This window comes from Oncorhynchus masou, chromosome 26 (genome assembly GCF_036934945.1).
Source record: "Oncorhynchus masou masou isolate Uvic2021 chromosome 26, UVic_Omas_1.1, whole genome shotgun sequence".
Lineage (NCBI taxonomy): Eukaryota > Metazoa > Chordata > Actinopteri > Salmoniformes > Salmonidae > Oncorhynchus > Oncorhynchus masou.
Genome location: NC_088237.1, coordinates 33,827 through 47,521, shown reverse-complemented (window position 1 = coordinate 47,521; position 13,695 = coordinate 33,827). Strand labels below are relative to the sequence as shown.

General features: G+C 42.6%; 6 non-coding genes across 6 annotated transcripts; all 6 read left to right on the top strand.

The window, feature by feature from the left end:
- Nucleotides 1-1,420: 1,420 nt before the first annotated feature.
- On the top strand, nt 1,421-1,502 carry trnas-gcu (transfer RNA serine (anticodon GCU)). Its single transcript has one exon. It is a non-coding gene; the product is annotated as a tRNA-Ser (tRNA).
- A 478-nt stretch (nt 1,503-1,980) lies between these two features.
- On the top strand, nt 1,981-2,062 carry trnas-gcu (transfer RNA serine (anticodon GCU)). The gene has a single exon. It is a non-coding gene; the product is annotated as a tRNA-Ser (tRNA).
- A 480-nt stretch (nt 2,063-2,542) lies between these two features.
- Nucleotides 2,543-2,624, top strand: trnas-gcu (transfer RNA serine (anticodon GCU)). The gene has a single exon. It is a non-coding gene; the product is annotated as a tRNA-Ser (tRNA).
- Nucleotides 2,625-3,659: 1,035 nt separating this feature from the next.
- On the top strand, nt 3,660-3,741 carry trnas-gcu (transfer RNA serine (anticodon GCU)). Its single transcript has one exon. It is a non-coding gene; the product is annotated as a tRNA-Ser (tRNA).
- Nucleotides 3,742-5,887: 2,146 nt separating this feature from the next.
- Nucleotides 5,888-5,969, top strand: trnas-gcu (transfer RNA serine (anticodon GCU)). The gene has a single exon. It is a non-coding gene; the product is annotated as a tRNA-Ser (tRNA).
- Nucleotides 5,970-10,893: 4,924 nt separating this feature from the next.
- On the top strand, nt 10,894-10,975 carry trnas-gcu (transfer RNA serine (anticodon GCU)). Its single transcript has one exon. It is a non-coding gene; the product is annotated as a tRNA-Ser (tRNA).
- Nucleotides 10,976-13,695: the final 2,720 nt, after the last annotated feature.

Genomic DNA, 13,695 nt, shown 5'->3' with positions numbered 1-13,695 from the left:
GGAGTAGGAGGGGAATGAGAGCGGTGCTGGGGGCTGCAGGGTTAACCTTTACATCACCAGAGGAACAGAGGAGGAGTAGGATAATGGTAAGGGTAAAGGCGATAAGAACTGTTCGTCTAGTGCGTTCAGAACAGAGAACAAAAGGAGCAGATTTCTGGGCGTGGAAGAATAGATGCAAGGCATAATGTACAGACAAGGGTATGGTAGGATGTCAGTACAGTGGAGGTAAGCCTAGGCATTGAGTGACAATGAGAGAGGTTTTGTCTCTAGAGGCAACAGTTAAGGTCGTTTGCCACATGCAAATCACGGAATGAGGTGGCCGAATGGTTAAGGCGATGGACTGCTAATCCATTGTGATCTACATGCATGGGTTAGAATCTCATTGTGTAACATTTAAAATTCTGTGCTTTATTTTAGCACTGGAAGATTTTGACTTTCACAAACACTGGTAAAATTGCTGACTGCCACAGCGAGAGCACAGGACTTGGTATCTGAGTGGTGAAGGCGATGAACTGCATGTGTGGATTATAACACCAACCTCTTCACAAAACATTTGTGATTTCCTCTCTTACATGGCCCCACGTGAATATAGAATCCTTGCACAATCCTAGAGCGACTAATAAGATTCAGGTATTGAAGAATAGTTTCACCAAGGGCAACCTCAATGGTGGGATTTGAACCGACACCTCAACACACTTAATCAAGCACTTGAGACCACTCGGCCTGACGAAACATTCGTTAAATGTCTCGATGGGATCGACACATGGCCCTGCCATTGCTCTGCCTAATTCTCATTGATTTCAATCTTGGGTTTACATACAGCAACTACAGTTGTTTAAGGTCATTTGCCACATTCAAATTACAGGATGAGGTGGCCGAGTGGTTAAGGCGATGGAGTGCTAATCCATTGTACTCTGCATGCATGGGTTAGAATCTCATTGTGTAACAAGTAGAATTATGTGCTTTATTTTGGCACTGGTAGATTTTGACTTTCACAAACAATGGTAAAATTGCTGGCTGCCACAGCGAGAGCACAGGACTTGGTATCTGAGTGGTGAAGGCGATAAACTGCATGTGTGGATTATAACACCAACCTCTTCACAAAAATGTGTGATTTCCTCTCTTACATGGCCCCACATGAATATAGAATCCCTGTGTAATCCTAGAGCGACAAATAAGATTCAGTTATTGAAGAATAGCTTCACCAAGGGCAACCTCAATGGTGGTATTTGAACCTACACCTCAACACACTTAATCAAGCACTTGAGACCACTCGGCCTGACAAAACATTTGTTAAATGTCTCGATGGGATCGACACATGGCCCTGCCATTGCTCTGCCTAACTTTCATTGATTTCAATCTGGGGTTAACATACAGCAACAACAGTTTTTTAAGATCATTTGCCGCATGGATGTAACAGGATGAGGTGGCCGAGTGGTTAAGGTGATGGACTGCTAATCCATTGTGAACTGCATGCATGGGTTCGAATCCCATCCTCATCGTGTAACAATTAAAATTCTGTCCTTTATTTTGGCACTGGAAGATTTTGACTTTCACAAACACTGGTAAAATTGCTGACTGCCACAGCGAGAGCACAGGACTTGGTATCTGAGTGGTGAATGCGATGAAATGCGTGTGGATTATAACACCAACCTCTTCACAAAACATTTGTGATTTCCTCTCTTACGTGGCCCCACATGAATATAGAATCCCTGCGCAATCCTAGAGCTACTAATAAGATTCAGGTATTGAAGAATAGCTTCACCAAGTGCAACCTCAATGGTGGGATTTGAACCGACACCTCAACACACTTAATCAAGCACTTGAGAACACTCGGCCTGACAAAACATTTGTTAAATGTCTCGATGGGATCGACACATGGCCCTGCCATTGCTCTGCCTAACTTTCATTGATTTCAATCTGGGGTTAACATACAGCAACTACAGTTTTTTAAGGTCATTTGCCGCATGCATATAACAGGATGAGGTGGCTGCATGGTTAAGGCGATGGACTGCTAATCCATTGTGCTCTGCATGCATGGGTTCGAATCCCATCCTCATCGTGTAATAATTAAAATTCTGTGCTTTATTTTGGCACTGGAAGATTTTGACTTTCACAAACACTGGTAAAATTGCTGGCTGCCACAGCGAGAGCACAGGACTTGGTATCTGAGTGGTGAATGCGATGAACTGCATGTGTGGATTATAACACCAACCTCTTCACAAAACATTTGTGATTTCCTCTCTTACGTGGCCCCACATGAATATAGAATCCCTGCGCAATCCTAGAGCTACTAATAAGATTCAGGTATTGAAGAATAGCTTCACCAAGGGCAACCTCAATGGTGGGATTTGAACCGACACCTCAACACACTTAATCAAGCACTTGAGAACACTCGGCCTGACAAAACATTTGTTAAATGTCTCGATGGGATCGACACATGGCCCTGCCATTGCTCTGCCTAACTTTCATTGATTTCAATCTGGGGTTAACATACAGCAACAACAGTTTTTTAAGGTCATTTGCCGCATGCATATAACAGGATGAGGTGGCCGAGTGGTTAAGGCGATGGACTGCTAATCCATTGTGCTCTGCATGCATGGGTTGGAATCCCATCCTCATCGTGTAACAATTAAAATTCTGTGCTTTATTTTGGCACTGGAAGATTTTGACTTTCACAAACACTGGTAAAATTGCTGACTGCCACAGCGAGAGCACAGGACTTGGTATCTGAGTGGTGAAGGCGATGAACTGCATGTGTGGATTATAACACCAACCTCTTCACAAAAATTTGTGATTTCCTCTCTTACATGGCCCCACATGAATATAGAATCCCTGCGCAATCCTAGAGCAACGAATAAGATTCAGTTATTGAAGAATAGCTTCACCAAGGGTAACCGCAATGGTGCGATTTGAACCTACACCTCAACACACTTAATCAAGCACTTGAGACCACTCGGCCTGACAAAACATTTGTTAAATGTCTCGATGGGATCGACACATGGCCCTGCCATTGCTCTGCCTAATTTTCATTGATTTCAATCAAGGGTTTACATACAGCAACTACAGTTTTTTAAGGTCATTTGCCACATTCAAATTACAGGATGAGGTGGCCGAGTGTTTTAGGCGATGGACTGCTAATCCATTGTACTCTGCATGCATGGGTTAGAATCTCATTGTGTAACAATTAAAATTCTCTGCTTTATTTTGGCACTGGAAGATTTTGACTTTCACAAACACTGGTAAAATTGCTGACTGCCACAGCGAGAGCACAGGACTTGGTATCTGAGTGGTGAATGCGATGAACTGCATGTGTGGATTATAACACCAACCTCTTCACAAAACATTTGTGATTTCCTCTCTTACATGGCCCCACATGAATATAGAATCCCTGCGCAATCCTAGAGCGACTAATAAGATTCAGGTATTGAAGAATAGCTTCACCAAGGGCAACCTCAATGGTGGGATTTGAACCGACACCTCAACACACTTAATCAAGCACTTGAGAACACTCGGCCTGACAAAACATTTGTTAAATGTCTCGATGGGATCGACACATGGCCCTGCCATTGCTCTGCCTAACTTTCATTGATTTCAATCTGGGGTTAACATACAGCAACAACAGTTTTTTAAGGTCATTTGCCGCATGCATATAACAGGATGAGGTGGCCGAGTGGTTAAGGCGATGGACTGCTAATCCATTGTGCTCTGCATGCATGGGTTCGAATTCCATCCTCATTGTGTAACAATTAAAATTCTCTGCTTTATTTTGGCACTGGAAGATTTTGACTTTCACAAACACTGGTAAAATTGCTGACTGCCACAGCGAGAGCACAGGACTTGGTATCTGAGTGGTGAAGGCGATGAACTGCATGTGTGGATTATAACACCAACCTCTTCACAAAAATGTGTGATTTCCTCTCTTACATGGCCCCACATGAATATAGAATCCCTGCGCAATCCTAGAGCGACGAATAAGATTCAGTTATTGAAGAATAGCTTCACCAAGGGTAACCGCAATGGTGGGATTTGAACCTACACCTCAACACACTTAATCAAGCACTTGAGACCACTCGGCCTGACAAAACATTTGTTAAATGTCTCGATGGGATCGACACATGGCCCTGCCATTGCTCTGCCTAATTTTCATTGATTTCAATCAAGGGTTTACATACAGCAACTACAGTTTTTTAAGGTCATTTGCCACATTCAAATTACAGGATGAGGTGGCCGAGTGTTTTAGGCGATGGACTGCTAATCCATTGTACTCTGCATGCATGGGTTAGAATCTCATTGTGTAACAATTAAAATTCTCTGCTTTATTTTGGCACTGGAAGATTTTGACTTTCACAAACACTGGTAAAATTGCTGACTGCCACAGCGAGAGCACAGGACTTGGTATCTGAGTGGTGAATGCGATGAACTGCATGTGTGGATTATAACACCAACCTCTTCACAAAACATTTGTGATTTCCTCTCTTACATGGCCCCACATGAATATAGAATCCCTGCGCAATCCTAGAGCGACTAATAAGATTCAGGTATTGAAGAATAGCTTCACCAAGGGCAACCTCAATGGTGGGATTTGAACCGACACCTCAACACACTTAATCAAGCACTTGAGAACACTCGGCCTGACAAAACATTTGTTAAATGTCTCGATGGGATCGACACATGGCCCTGCCATTGCTCTGCCTAACTTTCATTGATTTCAATCTGGGGTTAACATACAGCAACAACAGTTTTTTAAGGTCATTTGCCACATTCAAATTACAGGATGAGGTGGCCGAGTGTTTTAGGCGATGGACTGCTAATCCATTGTACTCTGCATGCATGGGTTAGAATCTCATTGTGTAACAATTAAAATTCTCTGCTTTATTTTGGCACTGGAAGATTTTGACTTTCACAAACACTGGTAAAATTGCTGACTGCCACAGCGAGAGCACAGGACTTGGTATCTGAGTGGTGAAGGCGATGAACTGCATGTGTGGATTATAACACCAACCTCTTCACAAAAATGTGTGATTTCCTCTCTTACATGGCCCCACATGAATATAGAATCCCTGCGCAATCCTAGAGCAACGAATAAGATTCAGTTATTGAAGAATAGCTTCACCAAGGGTAACCGCGATTGTGCGATTTGAACCTACACCTCAACACACTTAATCAAGCACTTGAGACCACTCGGCCTGACAAAACATTTGTTAAATGTCTCGATGGGATCGACACATGGCCCTGCCATTGCTCTGCCTAATTTTCATTGATTTCAATCAAGGGTTTACATACAGCAACTACAGTTTTTTAAGGTCATTTGCCGCATGGATATAACAGGATGAGGTGGCCGAGTGGTTAAGGCGATGGACTGCTAATCCATTGTACTCTGCATGCATGGGTTAGAATCTCATTGTGTAACAATTAAAATTCTCTGCTTTATTTTGGCACTGGAAGATTTTGACTTTCACAAACACTGGTAAAATTGCTGACTGCCACAGCGAGAGCACAGGACTTGGTATCTGAGTGGTGAATGCGATGAAATGCATGTGTGGATTATAACACCAACCTCTTCACAAAACATTTGTGATTTCCTCTCTTACGTGGCCCCACATGAATATAGAATCCCTGCGCAATCCTAGAGCGACTAATAAGATTCAGGTATTGAAGAATAGCTTCACCAATGGCAACCTCAATGGTGGGATTTGAACCGACACCTCAACACACTTAATCAAGCACTTGAGAACACTCGGCCTGACAAAACATTTGTTAAATGTCTCGATGGGATCGACACATGGCCCTGCCATTGCTCTGCCTAACTTTCATTGATTTCAATCTGGGGTTAACATACAGCAACAACAGTTTTTTAAGGTCATTTGCCGCATGCATATAACAGGATGAGGTGGCCGAGTGGTTAAGGCGATGGACTGCTAATCCATTGTGCTCTGCATGCATGGGTTCGAATCCCATCCTCATCGTGTAACAATTAAAATTCTGTGCTTTATTTTGGCACTGGAAGATTTTGACTTTCACAAACACTGGTAAAATTGCTGACTGCCACAGCGAGAGCACAGGACTTGGTATCTGAGTGGTGAAGGCGATGAACTGCATGTGTGGATTATAACACCAACCTCTTCACAAAAATGTGTGATTTCCTCTCTTACATGGCCCCACATGAATATAGAATCCCTGCGCAATCCTAGAGCAACGAATAAGATTCAGTTATTGAAGAATAGCTTCACCAAGGGTAACCGCGATTGTGCGATTTGAACCTACACCTCAACACACTTAATCAAGCACTTGAGACCACTCGGCCTGACAAAACATTTGTTAAATGTCTCGATGGGATCGACACATGGCCCTGCCATTGCTCTGCCTAATTTTCATTGATTTCAATCAAGGGTTTACATACAGCAACTACAGTTTTTAAGGTCATTTGCCACATTCAAATTACAGGATGAGGTGGCCGAGTGTTTTAGGCGATGGACTGCTAATCCATTGTACTCTGCATGCATGGGTTAGAATCTCATTGTGTAACAATTAAAATTCTCTGCTTTATTTTGGCACTGGAAGATTTTGACTTTCACAAACACTGGTAAAATTGCTGACTGCCACAGCGAGAGCACAGGACTTGGTATCTGAGTGGTGAATGCGATGAACTGCATGTGTGGATTATAACACCAACCTCTTCACAAAACATTTGTGATTTCCTCTCTTACATGGCCCCACATGAATATAGAATCCCTGCGCAATCCTAGAGTGACTAATAAGATTCAGGTATTGAAGAATAGCTTCACCAAGGGCAACCTCAATGGTGGGATTTGAACCGACACCTCAACACACTTAATCAAGCACTTGAGAACACTCGGCCTGACAAAACATTTGTTAAATGTCTCGATGGGATCGACACATGGCCCTGCCATTGCTCTGCCTAACTTTCATTGATTTCAATCTGGGGTTAACATACAGCAACAACAGTTTTTTAAGGTCATTTGCCACATTCAAATTACAGGATGAGGTGGCCGAGTGTTTTAGGCGATGGACTGCTAATCCATTGTACTCTGCATGCATGGGTTAGAATCTCATTGTGTAACAATTAAAATTCTCTGCTTTATTTTGGCACTGGAAGATTTTGACTTTCACAAACACTGGTAAAATTGCTGACTGCCACAGCGAGAGCACAGGACTTGGTATCTGAGTGGTGAAGGCGATGAACTGCATGTGTGGATTATAACACCAACCTCTTCACAAAAATGTGTGATTTCCTCTCTTACATGGCCCCACATGAATATAGAATCCCTGCGCAATCCTAGAGCGACGAATAAGATTCAGTTATTGAAGAATAGCTTCACCAAGGGTAACCGCAATGGTGGGATTTGAACCTACACCTCAACACACTTAATCAAGCACTTGAGACCACTCGGCCTGACAAAACATTTGTTAAATGTCTCGATGGGATCGACACATGGCCCTGCCATTGCTCTGCCTAATTTTCATTGATTTCAATCAAGGGTTTACATACAGCAACTACAGTTTTTTAAGGTCATTTGCCACATTCAAATTACAGGATGAGGTGGCCGAGTGTTTTAGGCGATGGACTGCTAATCCATTGTACTCTGCATGCATGGGTTAGAATCTCATTGTGTAACAATTAAAATTCTCTGCTTTATTTTGGCACTGGAAGATTTTGACTTTCACAAACACTGGTAAAATTGCTGACTGCCACAGCGAGAGCACAGGACTTGGTATCTGAGTGGTGAATGCGATGAACTGCATGTGTGGATTATAACACCAACCTCTTCACAAAACATTTGTGATTTCCTCTCTTACATGGCCCCACATGAATATAGAATCCCTGCGCAATCCTAGAGCGACTAATAAGATTCAGGTATTGAAGAATAGCTTCACCAAGGGCAACCTCAATGGTGGGATTTGAACCGACACCTCAACACACTTAATCAAGCACTTGAGAACACTCGGCCTGACAAAACATTTGTTAAATGTCTCGATGGGATCGACACATGGCCCTGCCATTGCTCTGCCTAACTTTCATTGATTTCAATCTGGGGTTAACATACAGCAACAACAGTTTTTTAAGGTCATTTGCCACATTCAAATTACAGGATGAGGTGGCCGAGTGTTTTAGGCGATGGACTGCTAATCCATTGTACTCTGCATGCATGGGTTAGAATCTCATTGTGTAACAATTAAAATTCTCTGCTTTATTTTGGCACTGGAAGATTTTGACTTTCACAAACACTGGTAAAATTGCTGACTGCCACAGCGAGAGCACAGGACTTGGTATCTGAGTGGTGAAGGCGATGAACTGCATGTGTGGATTATAACACCAACCTCTTCACAAAAATGTGTGATTTCCTCTCTTACATGGCCCCACATGAATATAGAATCCCTGCACAATCCTAGAGCAACGAATAAGATTCAGTTATTGAAGAATAGCTTCACCAAGGCTAACCGCGATTGTGCGATTTGAACCTACACCTCAACACACTTAATCAAGCACTTGAGAACACTCGGCCTGACAAAACATTTGTTAAATGTCTCGATGGGATCGACACATGGCCCTGCCATTGCTCTGCCTAACTTTCATTGATTTCAATCTGGGGTTAACATACAGCAACAACAGTTTTTTAAGGTCATTTGCCACATTCAAATTACAGGATGAGGTGGCCGAGTGTTTTAGGCGATGGACTGCTAATCCATTGTACTCTGCATGCATGGGTTAGAATCTCATTGTGTAACAATTAAAATTCTCTGCTTTATTTTGGCACTGGAAGATTTTGACTTTCACAAACACTGGTAAAATTGCTGACTGCCACAGCGAGAGCACAGGACTTGGTATCTGAGTGGTGAATGCGATGAAATGCATGTGTGGATTATAACACCAACCTCTTCACAAAACATTTGTGATTTCCTCTCTTACGTGGCCCCACATGAATATAGAATCCCTGCGCAATCCTAGAGCGACTAATAAGATTCAGGTATTGAAGAATAGCTTCACCAAGGGCAACCTCAATGGTGGGATTTGAACCGACACCTCAACACACTTAATCAAGCACTTGAGAACACTCGGCCTGACAAAACATTTGTTAAATGTCTCGATGGGATCGACACATGGCCCTGCCATTGCTCTGCCTAACTTTCATTGATTTCAATCTGGGGTTAACATACAGCAACAACAGTTTTTTAAGGTCATTTGCCACATTCAAATTACAGGATGAGGTGGCCGAGTGTTTTAGGCGATGGACTGCTAATCCATTGTACTCTGCATGCATGGGTTAGAATCTCATTGTGTAACAATTAAAATTCTCTGCTTTATTTTGGCACTGGAAGATTTTGACTTTCACAAACACTGGTAAAATTGCTGACTGCCACAGCGAGAGCACAGGACTTGGTATCTGAGTGGTGAATGCGATGAAATGCATGTGTGGATTATAACACCAACCTCTTCACAAAACATTTGTGATTTCCTCTCTTACGTGGCCCCACATGAATATAGAATCCCTGCGCAATCCTAGAGCGACTAATAAGATTCAGGTATTGAAGAATAGCTTCACCAAGGGCAACCTCAATGGTGGGATTTGAACCGACACCTCAACACACTTAATCAAGCACTTGAGAACACTCGGCCTGACAAAACATTTGTTAAATGTCTCGATGGGATCGACACATGGCCCTGCCATTGCTCTGCCTAACTTTCATTGATTTCAATCTGGGGTTAACATACAGCAACAACAGTTTTTTAAGGTCATTTGCCACATTCAAATTACAGGATGAGGTGGCCGAGTGTTTTAGGCGATGGACTGCTAATCCATTGTACTCTGCATGCATGGGTTAGAATCTCATTGTGTAACAATTAAAATTCTCTGCTTTATTTTGGCACTGGAAGATTTTGACTTTCACAAACACTGGTAAAATTGCTGACTGCCACAGCGAGAGCACAGGACTTGGTATCTGAGTGGTGAATGCGATGAACTGCATGTGTGGATTATAACACCAACCTCTTCACAAAACATTTGTGATTTCCTCTCTTACGTGGCCCCACATGAATATAGAATCCCTGTGTAATCCTAGAGCGACAAATAAGATTCAGTTATTGAAGAATAGCTTCACCAAGGGCAACCTCAATGGTGGTATTTGAACCTACACCTCAACACACTTAATCAAGCACTTGAGACCACTCGGCCTGACAAAACATTTGTTAAATGTCTCGATGGGATCGACACATGGCCCTGCCATTGCTCTGCCTAATTTTCATTGATTTCAATCAAGGGTTTACATACAGCAACAACAGTTTTTTAAGATCATTTGCCGCATGGATATAACAGGATGAGGTGGCCGAGTGTTTTAGGCGATGGACTGCTAATCCATTGTACTCTGCATGCATGGGTTAGAATCTCATTGTGTAACAATTAAAATTCTCTGCTTTATTTTGGCACTGGAAGATTTTGACTTTCACAAACACTGGTAAAATTGCTGACTGCCACAGCGAGAGCACAGGACTTGGTATCTGAGTGGTGAATGCGATGAAATGCATGTGTGGATTATAACACCAACCTCTTCACAAAACATTTGTGATTTCCTCTCTTACGTGGCCCCACATGAATATAGAATCCCTGCGCAATCCTAGAGCGACTAATAAGATTCAGGTATTGAAGAATAGCTTCACCAAGGGCAACCTCAATGGTGGGATTTGAACCGACACCTCAACACACTTAATCAAGCACTTGAGAACACTCGGCCTGACAAAACATTTGTTAAATGTCTCGATGGGATCGACACATGGCCCTGCCATTGCTCTGCCTAACTTTCATTGATTTCAATCTGGGGTTAACATACAGCAACAACAGTTTTTTAAGGTCATTTGCCGCATGCATATAACAGGATGAGGTGGCCGAGTGGTTAAGGCGATGGACTGCTAATCCATTGTGCTCTGCATGCATGGGTTAGAATCCCATCCTCATCGTGTAACAATTAAAATTCTGTGCTTTATTTTGGCACTGGAAGATTTTGACTTTCACAAACACTGGTAAAATTGCTGACTGCCACAGCGAGAGCACAGGACTTGGTATCTGAGTGGTGAAGGCGATGAACTGCATGTGTGGATTATAACACCAACCTCTTCACAAAACATTTGTGATTTCCTCTCTTACATGGCCCCACATGAATATAGAATCCCTGCGCAATCCTAGAGCAACGAATAAGATTCAGGTATTGAAGAATAGCTTCACCAAGGGTAACCGCGATTGTGCGATTTGAACCTACACCTCAACACACTTAATCAAGCACTTGAGACCACTCGGCCTGACAAAACATTTGTTAAATGTCTCGATGGGATCGACACATGGCCCTGCCATTGCTCTGCCTAATTTTCATTGATTTCAATCTGGGGTTAACATACAGCAACAACAGTTTTTTAAGGTCATTTGCCACATTCAAATTACAGGATGAGGTGGCCGAGTGTTTTAGGCGATGGACTGCTAATCCATTGTACTCTGCATGCATGGGTTAGAATCTCATTGTGTAACAATTAAAATTCTCTGCTTTATTTTGGCACTGGAAGATTTTGACTTTCACAAACACTGGTAAAATTGCTGACTGCCACAGCGAGAGCACAGGACTTGGTATCTGAGTGGTGAAGGCGATGAACTGCATGTGTGGATTATAACACCAACCTCTTCACAAAACATTTGTGATTTCCTCTCTTACATGGCCCCACATGAATATAGAATCCCTGCGCAATCCTAGAGCGACTAATAAGATTCAGGTATTGAAGAATAGCTTCACCAAGGGCAACCTCAATGGTGGGATTTGAACCTACACCTCAACACACTTAATCAAGCACTTGAGACCACTCGGCCTGACAAAACATTTGTTAAATGTCTCGATGGGATCGACACATGGCCCTGCCATTGCTCTGCCTAACTTTCATTGATTTCAATCTGGGGTTAACATACAGCAACAACAGTTTTTTAAGGTCATTTGCCACATTCAAATTACAGGATGAGGTGGCCGAGTGTTTTAGGCGATGGACTGCTAATCCATTGTACTCTGCATGCATGGGTTAGAATCTCATTGTGTAACAATTAAAATTCTCTGCTTTATTTTGGCACTGGAAGATTTTGACTTTCACAAACACTGGTAAAATTGCTGACTGCCACAGCGAGAGCACAGGACTTGGTATCTGAGTGGTGAATGCGATGAACTGCATGTGTGGATTATAACACCAACCTCTTCACAAAACATTTGTGATTTCCTCTCTTACGTGGCCCCACATGAATATAGAATCCCTGCGCAATCCTAGAGCGACTAATAAGATTCAGGTATTGAAGAATAGCTTCACCAAGGGCAACCTCAATGGTGGGATTTGAACCGACACCTCAACACACTTAATCAAGCACTTGAGAACACTCGGCCTGACAAAACATTTGTTAAATGTCTCGATGGGATCGACACATGGCCCTGCCATTGCTCTGCCTAACTTTCATTGATTTCAATCTGGGGTTAACATACAGCAACAACAGTTTTTTAAGGTCATTTGCCGCATGCATATAACAGGATGAGGTGGCCGAGTGGTTAAGGCGATGGACTGCTAATCCATTGTGCTCTGCATGCATGGGTTAGAATCTCATTGTGTAACAATTAAAATTCTCTGCTTTATTTTGGCACTGGAAGATTTTGACTTTCACAAACACTGGTAAAATTGCTGACTGCCACAGCGAGAGCACAGGACTTGGTATCTGAGTGGTGAATGCGATGAACTGCATGTGTGGATTATAACACCAACCTCTTCACAAAACATTTGTGATTTCCTCTCTTACATGGCCCCACATGAATATAGAATCCCTGCGCAATCCTAGAGCGACTAATAAGATTCAGGTATTGAAGAATAGCTTCACCAAGGGCAACCTCAATGGTGGGATTTGAACCGACACCTCAACACACTTAATCAAGCACTTGAGAACACTCGGCCTGACAAAACATTTGTTAAATGTCTCGATGGGATCGACACATGGCCCTGCCATTGCTCTGCCTAACTTTCATTGATTTCAATCTGGGGTTAACATACAGCAACAACAGTTTTTTAAGGTCATTTGCCACATTCAAATTACAGGATGAGGTGGCCGAGTGTTTTAGGCGATGGACTGCTAATCCATTGTACTCTGCATGCATGGGTTAGAATCTCATTGTGTAACAATTAAAATTCTCTGCTTTATTTTGGCACTGGAAGATTTTGACTTTCACAAACACTGGTAAAATTGCTGACTGCCACAGCGAGAGCACAGGACTTGGTATCTGAGTGGTGAAGGCGATGAACTGCATGTGTGGATTATAACACCAACCTCTTCACAAAAATGTGTGATTTCCTCTCTTACATGGCCCCACATGAATATAGAATCCCTGTGTAATCCTAGAGCGACAAATAAGATTCAGTTATTGAAGAATAGCTTCACCAAGGGCAACCTCAATGGTGGTATTTGAACCTACACCTCAACACACTTAATCAAGCACTTGAGACCACTCGGCCTGACAAAACATTTGTTAAATGTCTCGATGGGATCGACACATGGCCCTGCCATTGCTCTGCCTAATTTTCATTGATTTCAATCAAGGGTTTACATACAGCAACTACAGTTTTTTAAGGTCATTTGCCGCATGGATATAACAGGATGAGGTGGCCGAGTG